The sequence below is a fragment of the Leguminivora glycinivorella genome, chromosome 5, assembly GCF_023078275.1.
Source record: "Leguminivora glycinivorella isolate SPB_JAAS2020 chromosome 5, LegGlyc_1.1, whole genome shotgun sequence".
NCBI classification, from domain to species: Eukaryota; Metazoa; Arthropoda; class Insecta; order Lepidoptera; family Tortricidae; genus Leguminivora; species Leguminivora glycinivorella.
This window is the reverse complement of record NC_062975.1, coordinates 14,446,297-14,459,955: the sequence shown is the minus strand read 5'-3', so window position 1 is coordinate 14,459,955 and position 13,659 is coordinate 14,446,297. Positions and strand designations below refer to the sequence as shown.

At 35.7% G+C, this 13,659-nt stretch overlaps 1 long non-coding RNA gene across 1 annotated transcript; it reads right to left on the bottom strand.

The window, feature by feature from the left end:
* Nucleotides 1-5,873: 5,873 nt before the first annotated feature.
* Nucleotides 5,874-7,375, bottom strand: LOC125226177. The gene is made up of 3 exons (XR_007177053.1): nucleotides 6,722-7,375; nucleotides 6,205-6,319; nucleotides 5,874-6,004 (listed from the first exon to the last, which is right to left on the bottom strand). It is a non-coding gene; the product is annotated as an uncharacterized LOC125226177 (long non-coding RNA).
* Nucleotides 7,376-13,659: the final 6,284 nt, after the last annotated feature.

Genomic DNA, 13,659 nt, shown 5'->3' with positions numbered 1-13,659 from the left:
ATAAAGCCGAGTATACACTATTGGGTAATTGTAAAGGCAGGGGTTAGGTTGTGAAACACATTAGCGGCCAACGCTGACCCCCGCGAATCCTGTTCAGCATGACATTTGATGCAACTAATAAAATGTCCTCGCCAATATTTAAATAAGAAAATTAATTTTAATGTAAGGAGTACATTTAAGGTATACTTGTGTGAATACACTTATTGGTGATTTAATTGTAAATCATTGTTTATTTTATTTTGAATGAATTTAGTAGCCAGTTAATTTCTGTCCTTTATCCTGAGTAGCAGTAGAACGACCAATATAAACATGGGTCGGAACGATCAATATAAATATACTCAAATGCCACATACTACATACCTATAGTGTTTATAGATACCTAGATTTAAATTGTATCCCTTTGTGTATTTATTATCTATCTTTATCACATATGGTACTTATTCCGTATACATTTCTATAGAAAATGCTTGGCGGTAAAACCATAACCTATGTCCTTTGTTTTTAAATTTAATAACTAAAAACTTATACTTTTATTGTCGATGTGAGGCAGAGACGTCTGACAAATATTTAAAATAATGTTATAGCTTCAAACACAGTTTCAATATTTTTAACTTATGTGATAAAAATTACTTTTTTTAAGGCTCGGCGGATTAACCGGCCACACGCGGTGAGTACGGAAAGACTGTCTAGTGCTCGTTGTCGCGTGATTTCATATAGAAATAAGTATCAAAATCATGTTCATTGTTAGATTCTGTAATAACAGTGAGTAATGTAATAGATATTAAAACAAATAACGTTGATATTTTCAACATATCAGCATTTTTCTATTTATAAGACAAGACCGTCATATGTCCTGTAAATGAGGTTGATAACCTTCTTTTTTCAGGTCCAGACAAAAGCAAAGCCGAAACTTTTAATTAAAATTAACCTACAACACCCGTTTAAACTCGACTTATTTCCCATAAAGCCTAAACAAGGTGTCTTACTCTTAGAGGTATATGCGTCTTTCCGACTAGGCACAATTTCGAAGTTACATATTTCAGGACATAAAACGATAAATTGAACGCGTTTTAAGAGCATTAATTGTACTAGACAGGAAGAACGATTATTAAATTAACACGTTACATACATAATGCACAAATATTCCGACTGCTTCTATTTTATTTTAATTTTTTGCGTAACCTTGTTGAACTCGATGGTCGAGTTCGAAACACGAATCAAGTTTTTTGTTTACTAGTGTTCGTCCTAGGGATATCTATTGAAGACCAATGGATTAAGAATTAAAAACTTGTATACCTTCGGAGGTGTAAGAAGTGATAGATAAAAAAAGTTATATTCAGTAGACGGTCTTTCTGGGTAGACGGTCTTCCCGAGACTGATCTTACACTCTATAAAAAATTTGTTTGCTCCTATCAATATTTTGATCGTCGTAGTCAAGCATCTTGATTCCATACGAGCCTGATAAGATCTTAGACAAATGGAATAAGGTAATTTTGTTGCTCTTACTTTTGCAACGTAACTGAGACAATTAGATCTTGTTCAATAATTACATGAAAAATAATTAGGCGAACTAAATTACCTTAGTAAGTTCAACTAAGCACTCTGATAATTATTATCATGATACGTAACTGTATCAACTAACGCAAACCAGTTAGTTCAACTATGACGTTGCTCAATATTAACATGGAGAATGATTGTATTAATTATTTGACCTAAATAAATTCAACTAAGAACATGATTACATCTACTTACGAACCTTGTGAGTCTGAACTAAGATATTGGTCAATTTGAATATTAATTGTTTAATCAATTCAACTAAGACATCTGTCAATATTAACATGAAGCATTACTGTATTAACTATTTAATCCGAATAAGTTCAACTAAGAACATGATTACATCTACTTACGCACCTTGTGAGACTGAACTAAGATATTTTTCTATTTGAACATGAATTGTTTAATCGATTCAACCAAGATGTAGGTCAATATTAACATGAGGCATTACTGTAGTAACCATTAAAACCAAATAAGTTCAATTAAGGACATGATTACATCGATATACACACTTTGTGAGAGTGAACTATGATATTGTTCAATTTGAATCTTTGTTTTGTTATACATTTCAACTGAGAAGCTTGTTCAGTACTATCATTCATGTTCAATTGTACTATGACATACTTTGTCTCATTTACTAAGACAACAACCCCTTATTGATAATTGTCATAAAACACCACGGGACTGAATTAGACAATAGTTATTTGTTATACAAGGGGGCAAAGTTGTATTTTAACGCCGAGTGTGGAGTTGAAAAACGAGCAAGTGAAAGGATTCTATAGTTGAACCACGAGCGAAGCGAGTGGTTCGAGAATAGAATCCTGAACTTGCGAGTTTTTTACCACACGAGAAGTAAAATACATTTGCACCCGAGTGTAACACAAAACTTTTCCCCTCACTATAGCGAGGAAACTACAACGCAAAAAATGCGTTTATCACTGCTTCCAGTAGTTCCACAGGTGGTAAATCATCTTTATTACTAGATTCACCTACTTTTATACATTTTAAAGCAGTAAATTTGACTTTATTCAAGGTCAAATTACTTTACCCACTAGTGGATAAAATGCGTTTTTACCCGCTGGTATTAAAGGACAAAACACGTGTTTCCGAGCTAGTGAGGGGAAAATTATGTTTTATACCTATTTACAAATACATACGTTAACTTGACAGATAACATAAAACGATTCATATCTAATTCAGGCTGGTGATGCGTTTATGAATAACGCCATAAATAAAACAAAAGTTATAAAAAAATGACATTTATTCATAATATACTTGGCACCTACTACTACTACCTACTTAGAATAAATAGTTTTTTTCTTGCGGCGGTTATCACATCACAGCTAACCTAACAACTTACAAGTTCAATGGAGGAAGAAATCGAAATTTTAAAAACATGGGAGTTGGAGAACTTAAGACGCTACAGGAGCGAAAATGCTAAAATGGAAAGGAGCCCCCCTTTCAATTTGGGAATTCAAATTTAATATACAAGTGTTATTAACTAGATTTATCGAAAAAAAAATGTCCATTAAGAACTCAGTTAAAAAATATTGCGAAAAAATCTTTAAAATCGAGGTTCCGCTCTCGACTGTTTCCCCCTTCAAAATTAAGTCAATCGTAACTAAATTTGAGAATCTGAATAACAATGAAATAATCAGTGTCGGACCGTTCAGTTTTTGTGGCTAATTGTTACCAATTTTGAATACCACACCTTTTTTACGCCATAATCAATAACACCGTTTTTGAAAATTTTCGATGGGCTCTAGCGTCTTTAAAAATAAGAATCTCAAAAAATCAAAACGGTCCGACACAGATAAAAATTATTATAATCTGTCTTGAAAAAAATCATTGCTGTATCTTGAAAAACCAGGGAGGAAATAGTCGAGAGCGTTTGTATGGAGAATAGATCACTCCTGTATCATCTTAATACCAGAGTTCACCAGTAAGTACAATGTATTATATTTTCATTGTATTATATATTTTGTAGCACGTATCTACTGCGTTCATAATGGACTGTCTTTCATAGATTATCGATCTGCTGACAACAACTAGAAATGATTCGATTTTTTCAAGAGACTCACCCATAACAATTATGTATGGCTGGCATGACAATCCTATTTTTTGAAGTGTGGCTATGCGAAGTTCGATGGTCTGGCTAATTTCTACACTAGAGCGGATATGCTTTATGAAACCTTCCCTTACTTCCATTTTACTGGGCTTCCAATTTTGACTTGCACCGGAACCTCGCTTCTTCTTTTGGCGGACTGCCGCAGTGTTCAGCAAAAATGGAATGGTGAGAAATCCGGCTATATTCGTTGTTTCCTCATAGGGCGCTATAAAAATGGGACTAGTTAGTAAAATATTATTACAAACGATATAATATAAGGAAAGATCAATGCGGGTAAGTGAACAGTGGGGCAACTGAAACGAGCCACGAAGGTTAAACAAACTTTGCCACCGAGTGAAATACAAAATTTTACACTACACCGACACAAACAAAATATTAACTGTAAAACATCTAACTAAATCAAATCTATCAAGCTTGAGACATCCAGTTAAAATTTGTATGAAATTTCTTTGCACTCTTGTGGACAAAATGCAGTTTTGCTATCTGTTTTTGAAGACTAAAGAGAGCCTTTGCCAGTCGGTGTGGTGAAACTAACTATTTTAACATAGACAACATCTGCTTTATCAATTTTATCATATACTTACAATTGGTAAGTGCAGTAAGTTCGACTTTTTGTATTTCAGCTGTTCCTGAAGATTTATTTTCATTGATGGAAAATTTATAAACAAATTGTCCTAGTAAATTTCATGTGCTTTTGAAGTCGTTAAGCCGCTGGAATGATAAAACAAACAATTAAAAACAAAAAGTAAAAAGAAACGAATGCAGTATTCAGTTATACATATAATAATTATTTTAAAGTTACATAGTAAAAAGTGACTTAGCTAGTTAATGTTATTATATTTACCAAAGAATATCCTTGTGGTTTTTTGAGAGCAGAATATTTTCAAAATAGTGATGCAGAGTCCAATGACTTTTCCACAATCTGAAAAATATTTAGAAACTTTACTTTTCATTTGCCTCTTTAATTAATATAATTATAATACAATTAATTACAGTCATAACCTATACACTCACAGTATAATGTATCATAATAATAAATTAATTAATTAATGTAATAGGACATTCTTACACAGATTGACTGGGTCCCACAGTAAGCTCAAGAAGGCTTGTGATGTGGGTACTCAGACAACGATATAATTAATAAACAAATAATTATATAAATAAAAAACATCCATGACTCAGGATTCTCAGGAACATACCTGTGCTCATCACACAAATAAATGTCCTTACCGGGATTCGAACCCAGAACTGCGGCTTAGTAGGGACGGTCACTTAGTCACTACTCGCTAGGCCAGCCCGGTATCTTGCCTAACAATGCAGTTATATTAAAAATATTATTGTGATAAGATGAGTATGTTACTTCAAAAATGGTTGGAATAAAATCTCTCTCTGGTATGTTGGTCTGCCTATGCAGTATTCATTTATTGAATTGTAATTCTTATAATGTTTTTTACAATAAAATACAGAACCTCCTCCTTCTAGGTAAAGAAGTCTGTTAGAAACTGCTTACCCTGGAATTATAACTGGGCTCTGCTTTCTTCTCAGCAATTGCAGATGGCACATTTTCCTTTTCCGAGGACAAGTTTTCCTTTTCTGAAGTTTCTATAACTATTAGGTCTGTGTTTATGTTAAACTCAGAAAAATCCATCAGGGTCTGGAAATGAATGATACAATTAATATCACATACCATACTACAAAATTATGAACAGCGTGGAAAAATATTTGGCCCTAGAGGAACCGTATTACATCTTTTTTTAACTCAAAGTTAATATTTTTCAATATTGCTACAATATCTATAATTGGGGGCCATTATGCTAGCAGACAAGATTTAAAATTGAAACAACTCTTAAGGGCAAAAGGTAATTATTTCTCTGTTAATTAATCTATTACAAAGGACTCCACTGAGCCTTGCCTTATATTATGAAATTACTCTCTAATTTACTAAGTTTACAGAGCCGAGGGCTAGCTACACTTGAACATGAGACTAAGGTTTTAAATTATTTAAGGGAACAAACGTGGATCAGCGAACTCTTGAGTTAAAACTACGGGTAGAAACGGTGTACGGCGGATATTAAAATAAAAGGTATAGTAACACGGAGGGTGCCAGAACCATAATTATGCCGGTTCGATGATGTAGATAAGAGTGATTGGAAAGGTCTAACCTCAAACGTGCTACGTCAGCCGCCTCAGACCACCACGTCAGCCGCCTCAGAGATGGTGTCGTGTGGATGACGGCAGCGTCAGCTTGCCGCCTGTAGGTTACCGGAACACAGCGGGGAATGCTGGCGACCGGCGCGAGGATTAGGCGACGCGGCGTGAACCCTGAAATGTGTATACCAGTCTTTAAGTAAAATTCCAAAGACGGCGTCCGTGAGACTTGGATCGCCCGTAGGACAGGGGAATTGCCCCGGAATTCGAATTCCGAACGTCAACGCGTTCTGTGAAACGACCTACTGCTAATTTGGAATTACACATAACCTAAGTGACAATTTGACAAGGTTTTTAAAGAATGTACAATTTACCGTTGGTGGACAAAAGGCGAGCGGAGAGCAGTTTTGCACTTATTTCAACACCCGGGCACGCTGGGCGTCGCCTATTACCATCGGAACATGGTTTTATTAGCGTCCGATTCCGGGGCTGGAAAATATGCAACGCTTTGTTAGAAACTATCCAACTATAAGAAAATACACAACAGAATCACTATCAAAACTCACTCAAACGGGCGATTGCGCCCGATTTTGACTCGGGATAAAGATCCCCTCGCAATTCTCTCCCTGGCAAAAATAATTCCGGTCTCTCTCATTTTGACGGAACTATAGTTACCATACCAAGTCTAAATCGGCTCGCGCCGCGAACAGCACATGCTGGACGTTCAACGAAAATTGAGCCAACTTAAATGTGTATTTTATAGACAAGAAATTTAAATGTGTATTATTACGAGATTGCATCCATTATCGGCCGGGGCCGCAGCCCAGCAAGCTATTGGCCTCGTGTCATTAGCAACTTGACTAAATAATGAAAAAAATACATTGTACTTACTGGTGAATTTTCGTATTAAGTTCTCCAACTCCCATGTTTTTAAAGATTCGATCACTTACTCCATTGAACTTGTAAGTTGTTCGATCTGTGATGTGATAGATAACCGCAAAAAAATTAACACAAGACGCGTTGACAAATCACTTCGGCGTCAGTGTTGCCAACTCCGATTTTGAAAAACGCTAGGCTAATGTATAGAAGATGTCTAAAATACGTTAACATTTTTTTTTAAATGAGTCTACCTCGAATTAAAGGCATAAAGGTACTTAAAATAAATGATTAAAAATAATTCATAAATGATTAAAAATAATTCAGTACCTATCTAAAATTGAAATGCCGTCAAATGATACCTAATGTGCAGTAAAATTCACCTTTGTTATTTGGTTACGAGTCTGTTGTTTTTTAGCAATATATTTGATGGAATTTTTATTTTAACTAATAGATAGTAATCAATAGTAAAGTAATCAATAGTAAATTACGATACAAGTGCGAAAAATGGGAAATTTGAAACGAGTTGTGATTAAAACACGAACGAAGAGAGTTTTTTAAATCGACAGGAGTAGTGAATTACCTATAATACTTATTCTATTCGTACATGTATCGTACAACGTTTTACAATACATACCATAATTATGTAATAGTACATTACGATACAAGTGCGAAAAGGTGGAAGTTCGAAACGAGTGGCAATAAATTAAAACACAACAGAAGGGAGTGTTCTAAATCAACGCGAGTTACGAATTTCCTTTTCGCACGTGTATGGTACGACGTTTTTCAGTACAGATGGTCCTCCGAAGTTTCGACCTGACAAGAAATGAATCACTTTTCACACTAGTGCGTAAAAAACGCAACATCTGTACTGAAAACTATATTATAAGTCAATAAAAATATATATTAGCCCCAGTGTCAATATATTGTAAGTAATATATTATATGTTGCCCGTGTGGTGACGGGTTAAGAATTTCACAACCCCCTTTCTTCCCGTGGGTGTCGTAGAAGGCGACTGTGGGATACCTATGGGTTAAATTGTGGCGTAGGCGAGAGGCTGGCAACCTGTCACAGCAATGTCACAGTTTCGTTTTCTTTCAATCCCTTATTTGCCAAGAGTGGCACTGAAACGAGTAGATTCATGTGCTACCCCTTCATGGGATACAGGCGTGATTGTATGTATGTATGTATGTATATTATAAGTCATAATTTATTGATTATTTCTCCTCATTTCCTCGCAAATTAGGACAAATTAAATAAATATACTAAAGCAATCTGAGCCTTGGAATGCTTGAATTTTCTGCCTTAACATGTACCTATATAATTATATGCTTAAAATCCTTGCACTTTAAGATGAAGCCTCACGCGCCACGCCGAGTCACGTGATCACGCGTATATATATAGCGTAACCGAAATTGCTCTAGTGTGGCTTCACCCTTTAGGGCTTCTAGATAGAACTTGCTACAGGCTCTGCGCTGCTTTATCCGGCACTGCGTCTGAGCTGAGCCAATTATAGCATTTTTTCTGGGAAGGGGTGGATCCGTTCCTGACTTGGATACTCATGAAGAATACAAAACTGAACCCATATCGAGTCCGGCTATGCTAACGCTGCAGCGTTTTTGATAACAGTGTGCAAGCGTTATTGCGATTATTAAATAACTTTAACGATTCTGACAACACTTTCATAGTGGGCTATCAAATATGAAAAGCATGGTTAGCTTAATAGGATCAGCATGGCAATCCGTAAATAACTCACCCTTCCATTTATTTTGAAAATTGTTATATTACATCGACGTCCGCCACACACGAAAATTCATAATAAAATTGAATACCATATGGCGATGACAAATATGGTTGCTTTCAAGTTGATGCCTTAGACCAAATATGTAAAAATATGTGCCCAATGCTAAATAAAAATTTTCGATGAAAGAGCCGTGAAAATATCCCAGATCTGGTATATTTTATTCCGAGTTGGCAACACTCGCACGCGCTGCGGGAGGGGCGCGGGCGGAAGGCGGATGTACAAACGCTTACCCCTACTATTCACTTGATTGATCAGATTACCAATTATTTAATTTGTTTATTATGATAATAGATTTAACAATTCATTCTTAGTAGAACTCAATTCATTTCGTAATTGATACAACAATTTGATCATAATGGGATTGAGAAATGTATCTTCGTTGTTTCAAAATTTTATATGTCTAGAACTATTGACATACTTATCTGTCTTAAAGAATTAGTTGAGGATTGAAGCAACCTAGATTTAGTTTATGTCAAATACCAAGTCTTATTTGAATCAACAAAGACAAAATAATCAAATTAAGCATGAAAATGCTTAAAACCATTAACATACTTATTTGTTTTAATGAATTAGTTCAGGATTGAATGTACCTACACGTTTAGTTGTTTCAAATACCTAATCTTATTTGAACCAACAGACAAAATAATCAAATCAACTATGAAAATGTTTAAAACCATTAACATACTTATCTGTTTTAATGAATTCGATCAGGATTGAATCTACCTATGTTTAGTTGTTTCAAATACCTAATCTTATTTGAATCAACAAAGATAAAATAATCAAATTTACTATAAAAATGTTCAGAACTATTAACATACTTATCTGTTTTAATGAACTAGTTCAGGATTGAATCAACCTATGTTACATAGTTTTGCCTAACAAGTTAATAATTGATTCAAGGTGTTCATTGGTTAGGAATAACAAAACACCTAAGTTATTAGTTCAATCATACATTCCTTTATTGTTTTAGTAATCAGCTTTATTTGAATTGTATAAGATCGTAATTGTAGTGATTAACTTAACGTCAACTAAGAGAAAACTGCTCTTAGTTGGCCTTCATTTTTTAGAGTGTACCTACTCCTTTGTTCGGCAACTTTTGAACAATATTAACTTCCAATGTACGAGCCATCACTGTTGTAATTGGCCTTATACCTGTTACTCTTGTTGTTCAGTCTGTTTTCAGATATTATTTCAAATATTATTATTTACTTGTTATTTCAAACCAATTATTCTGTGTGTAATATACGAGGTGCGGTCCAAAAGTCTCCGGCCTAGACGTGTGCGCCGATCAAAAAATGATCGGCGGCGGCGTTTGTCAAAAAATCGGCGGCGGCGGCGTATTTTCGGCGTGAATTCGGCGTGACCTTGATTTCATGTTTTTTATATAAAAATCATTTATTTGTTTTTATTCTTCAAAATTTTATCAATACAGGTGTACTACGTATACTTTTATATAAAATATGAATGAAATATAACACATATAAGTGAACACGGGATAGGAAAAACACTTGCTGGCACAAAACCTTTTTTGATCAATGTTGGCTTCCATCAAAGGATGCCTTCTCTAAGTGATCATGAATCTACAACCATCTCTTTCTTTATGATGAGCTTAGTGATGAAATTAAAGAAGAACTTTGTGCCAAACGCGTTCGTCGGCTATAGCTATATCAAACTCATTTGGAAATGCCTTTGCTTATTTGGCCACCCTTTGACTTGCCCGCCGGTGCTCAAAGATGTGCCATGTAAACTAATAAACTGGAAATCGTATTGTTGGTTACTTTATCTTCAATTCGTTGTCTTTTTGGTACAGGAGTAGGAGTAGTATAAAACGGACTTGAATTGATGAATGCTAACCTTCCGAGCAGGCCAAGGTGCAAGACGTGGGTTTCGTCATAAAACCAAACTAAAATGGAGTTGGGAGTAGGGCCCATGTTGCTAGGCAAAGCGATGGCAGGTGGACTAATATTTTAACATAATGGTGTCGGGCTACAAATGTAGGAAGCGCTTGACATCCGTTGGCTCGCTGGGTGGACGACATCCGGAAAATTGCGGGTCATAACTGGATAAGAGTAGGTCAGGACCGGGACAAGTAGCGTACTAGAAAAGAGGCCTATGCTCAGCAGTGGGTGAAAAAAGGCTGACATGATGATGATGATAACGGACGCGGACTTGTTTGTAGATCGGGTCACGCCAAAGCTGATTTTTAAGAGGTTTAGTCTACGCCATAACTTCAGCAAAATTCCAATGATACCGTCGTTATCTGTGTCGAGGAAAAAAAAGAGCTTGTCACGCTGAATTATGCTGGAAACGAACGTCCGGCATATAGGTCTTGGCATTTTGAGTTGGACGCAGACAGATTATTAGAAAATGCGGTTCTGTTTTTTGCGTCTTGGAACCACTGAATAATTTTCCATGTGCTATACGATACGTGCAGGACATGTTTGCACCTGATCGGTGGGCTAAAGTAGCAACTGAATGGTTAGCGCAGCTTCGTCGGGGCAAAGGCAGACCAAAAATAGATATATCACTCGGACGGCGGGAGCAGGCATCAAACCGTGATGAGTGGACGAAGGAAGAGGAGGCATTTACCCAGCAATGGGACACATAGGCTACTTAAAAAACCTATTAGGCTACTTAAAAAAACACGGTTCTATCAAATGAAGTTTGACACTTGCCAGTGATTGGAACCACAGAGAATGGAATGAAAAGCTTCATTTCCTGCAGAACCAGATCAGCAACGAAATTAAGATCATGCAAATTGAAGCAAACCTGGGTTACCTGGGGGCGTAAGGCGCAAAAAACAATCGCCTCTTATTCAATCTGCTGATTTACAGTCTTACACACAGCGGCTATAAGCAATTTGCCGACGCGGTGGGCACGTGGGTATTTTGGAACGGACAATATTTCAAAGAGCCATGAAATCTTGAATGGATTACATGGTGATCTAGGTGAAAAGATAGCAGAAGATCCAACAGGGAAAGTTCTTGGCTCTCCAGATTGGTATTCTCGTAGTGCTGTAAACAATTGTGTCAAGTCGTATGCCAGATCAAAATCGTCACGATCATAGATCTTCCCCCGTATCCAGTTTTTCGCATCTTTCTTAGTGCTTAATACAGAATATTTAAATAAAAGTAAATTATATGTATTAGAAATTGCATAAAAAGTCCAAAAATGTATTCAAATACTAAGTTTGGGCAATTTATTAACCACGAAGGTCACGCCGATTTCACGCTGATTAATAATCGGCGGCGGCGGCGTGGCCAAAATTACCGGCGGCGGCGGCGCGCCGGCGCGGCGCACACGTCTACTCCGGCCTAACAAAGAAAGGGCTTACATATCTGAACAATTTTTATTTTATTTTTTGATATTATAGTTATTATAGTCTGTTAGAAGGCACTTTTCAAATCTATTTTAAAAACTGCTCTATCACCTAATTAAATAAATAAATATTTTGTCCTCAAAGTAAATTTTAAAAAGTATTGCATTATATGCATGCATAATGTTGTATCATTCTTGATGAATGATCAAAAAAAGGTCAGTAAAATAAAATGTTTTTTTTTTTTAAATTTCACACCCATCCATCCCGAATCAACATGTTCATAGTAGTCGTAAAAAAATTTACGTACTTAGGTACTTTTTAGGGTTCCGTACCAAAAAGGTACAACAGGAACCCTTATGGTGCGACTCTGTCCATCTGTCACATTCCTAAATATCTCGAGAACTACTAATGCTATCAACTTGAAATTTGGAATAGTTGTGAACATTGTAAACCTCTACAAATAGAAAGTATAATTTTTTTAAATATATCAATTTTAATTGTAGAAAATGGCCAAAATGAAAGAGGGGCAAACTGTAAATTTCAAGTTACTAGGTCAAGTGGGGTATCGTTGGAAAGAGCTCAAATTGAACGTAAATAAGCTATTTTTTATATATTTTTTGTTGTGGAAAAAAATATTTTTGAAGGAAAATGTAAAAAAAAATACCGCCCCCCCCCTTATCTCCGAAGTTTACCAACGAAAAATTATGAAAATTTTAGTAATCATTGGTTTTATGCTAAATATTATAGGAAAAATATGATCGTGTTTGTATTTTGGATACTTTTTTTTAATTCACAAAAAACTTTTCAGATTTTTACTTTCAATTTACCCACCCTTGCGGATGTATATCGTACTTCAAATTAATACGAGATGTTACGTAAACCATCTTCTGTGCAATAAAGTAAAAACTGTTTAAATCGGTTAACATTATAAAGAATTATCCCTGAAAAACCAGGTCGCGCAAATTAGTTAGCAAATTGACCGGGACATGGCGCTATACACAATAATACTCATTAGTGCCTATACTTTTTTCCCCTCACTAGCTCGGAAACACGTGTTTTGTCCTTTAATACCAGCGGGTAAAAACGCATTTTATCCACTAGTGGGTAAAGTAATTTGACCTTGAATAAAGTCAAATTAACTGCTTTAAAATTGGTAGGTGAATCTAGTAATAAAGATGATTTACCACCTGTGGAACTACTGGAAGCAGTGATAAACGCATTTTTTGCGTTGTAGTTTCCTCGCTATAGTGAGGGGAAAAGTTTTGTGTTACACTCGGGTGCAAATGTATTTTACATCTCGTGTGTTAAAAAACTCGCAAGTTCAGGATTCTATTCTCGAACCACTCGCTTCGCTCGTGGTTCAACTATAGAATCCTTTCACTTGCTCGTTTTTCAATTCCACACTCGGCGTTAAAATACAACTTTGACCCCTCGTATAACAAATAACTATTGTCTTCTAGTCAAGTCATTAGAGGTATATGAAAATATGAGATTATTTTTACTAGGTAGTTTGATTGTACGGAACCCTCGGTGGGCGAGTCCGACTCGCACTTGGCCGGTTTTATTTAATGTAGAGATTGTTTTAGAAAACAATTTTCTTGCTAAAGCAGTAGGTTATGTTTTGATTTAATGGGACAATGTCACTATTTATTATATACTGACTAACCTATGTTATAGTAATTCTTTACAGATACTTTTCACGGAAGCTTTCGAACATATTAAGTATGTAATTTCTGTGTTCGATTTCAGAAGATACAGTGTTTGACAAAAGACACATGACAAATACGAACCGACCTGATTTAGATATGTTCCGAATCAAAACCACAAATA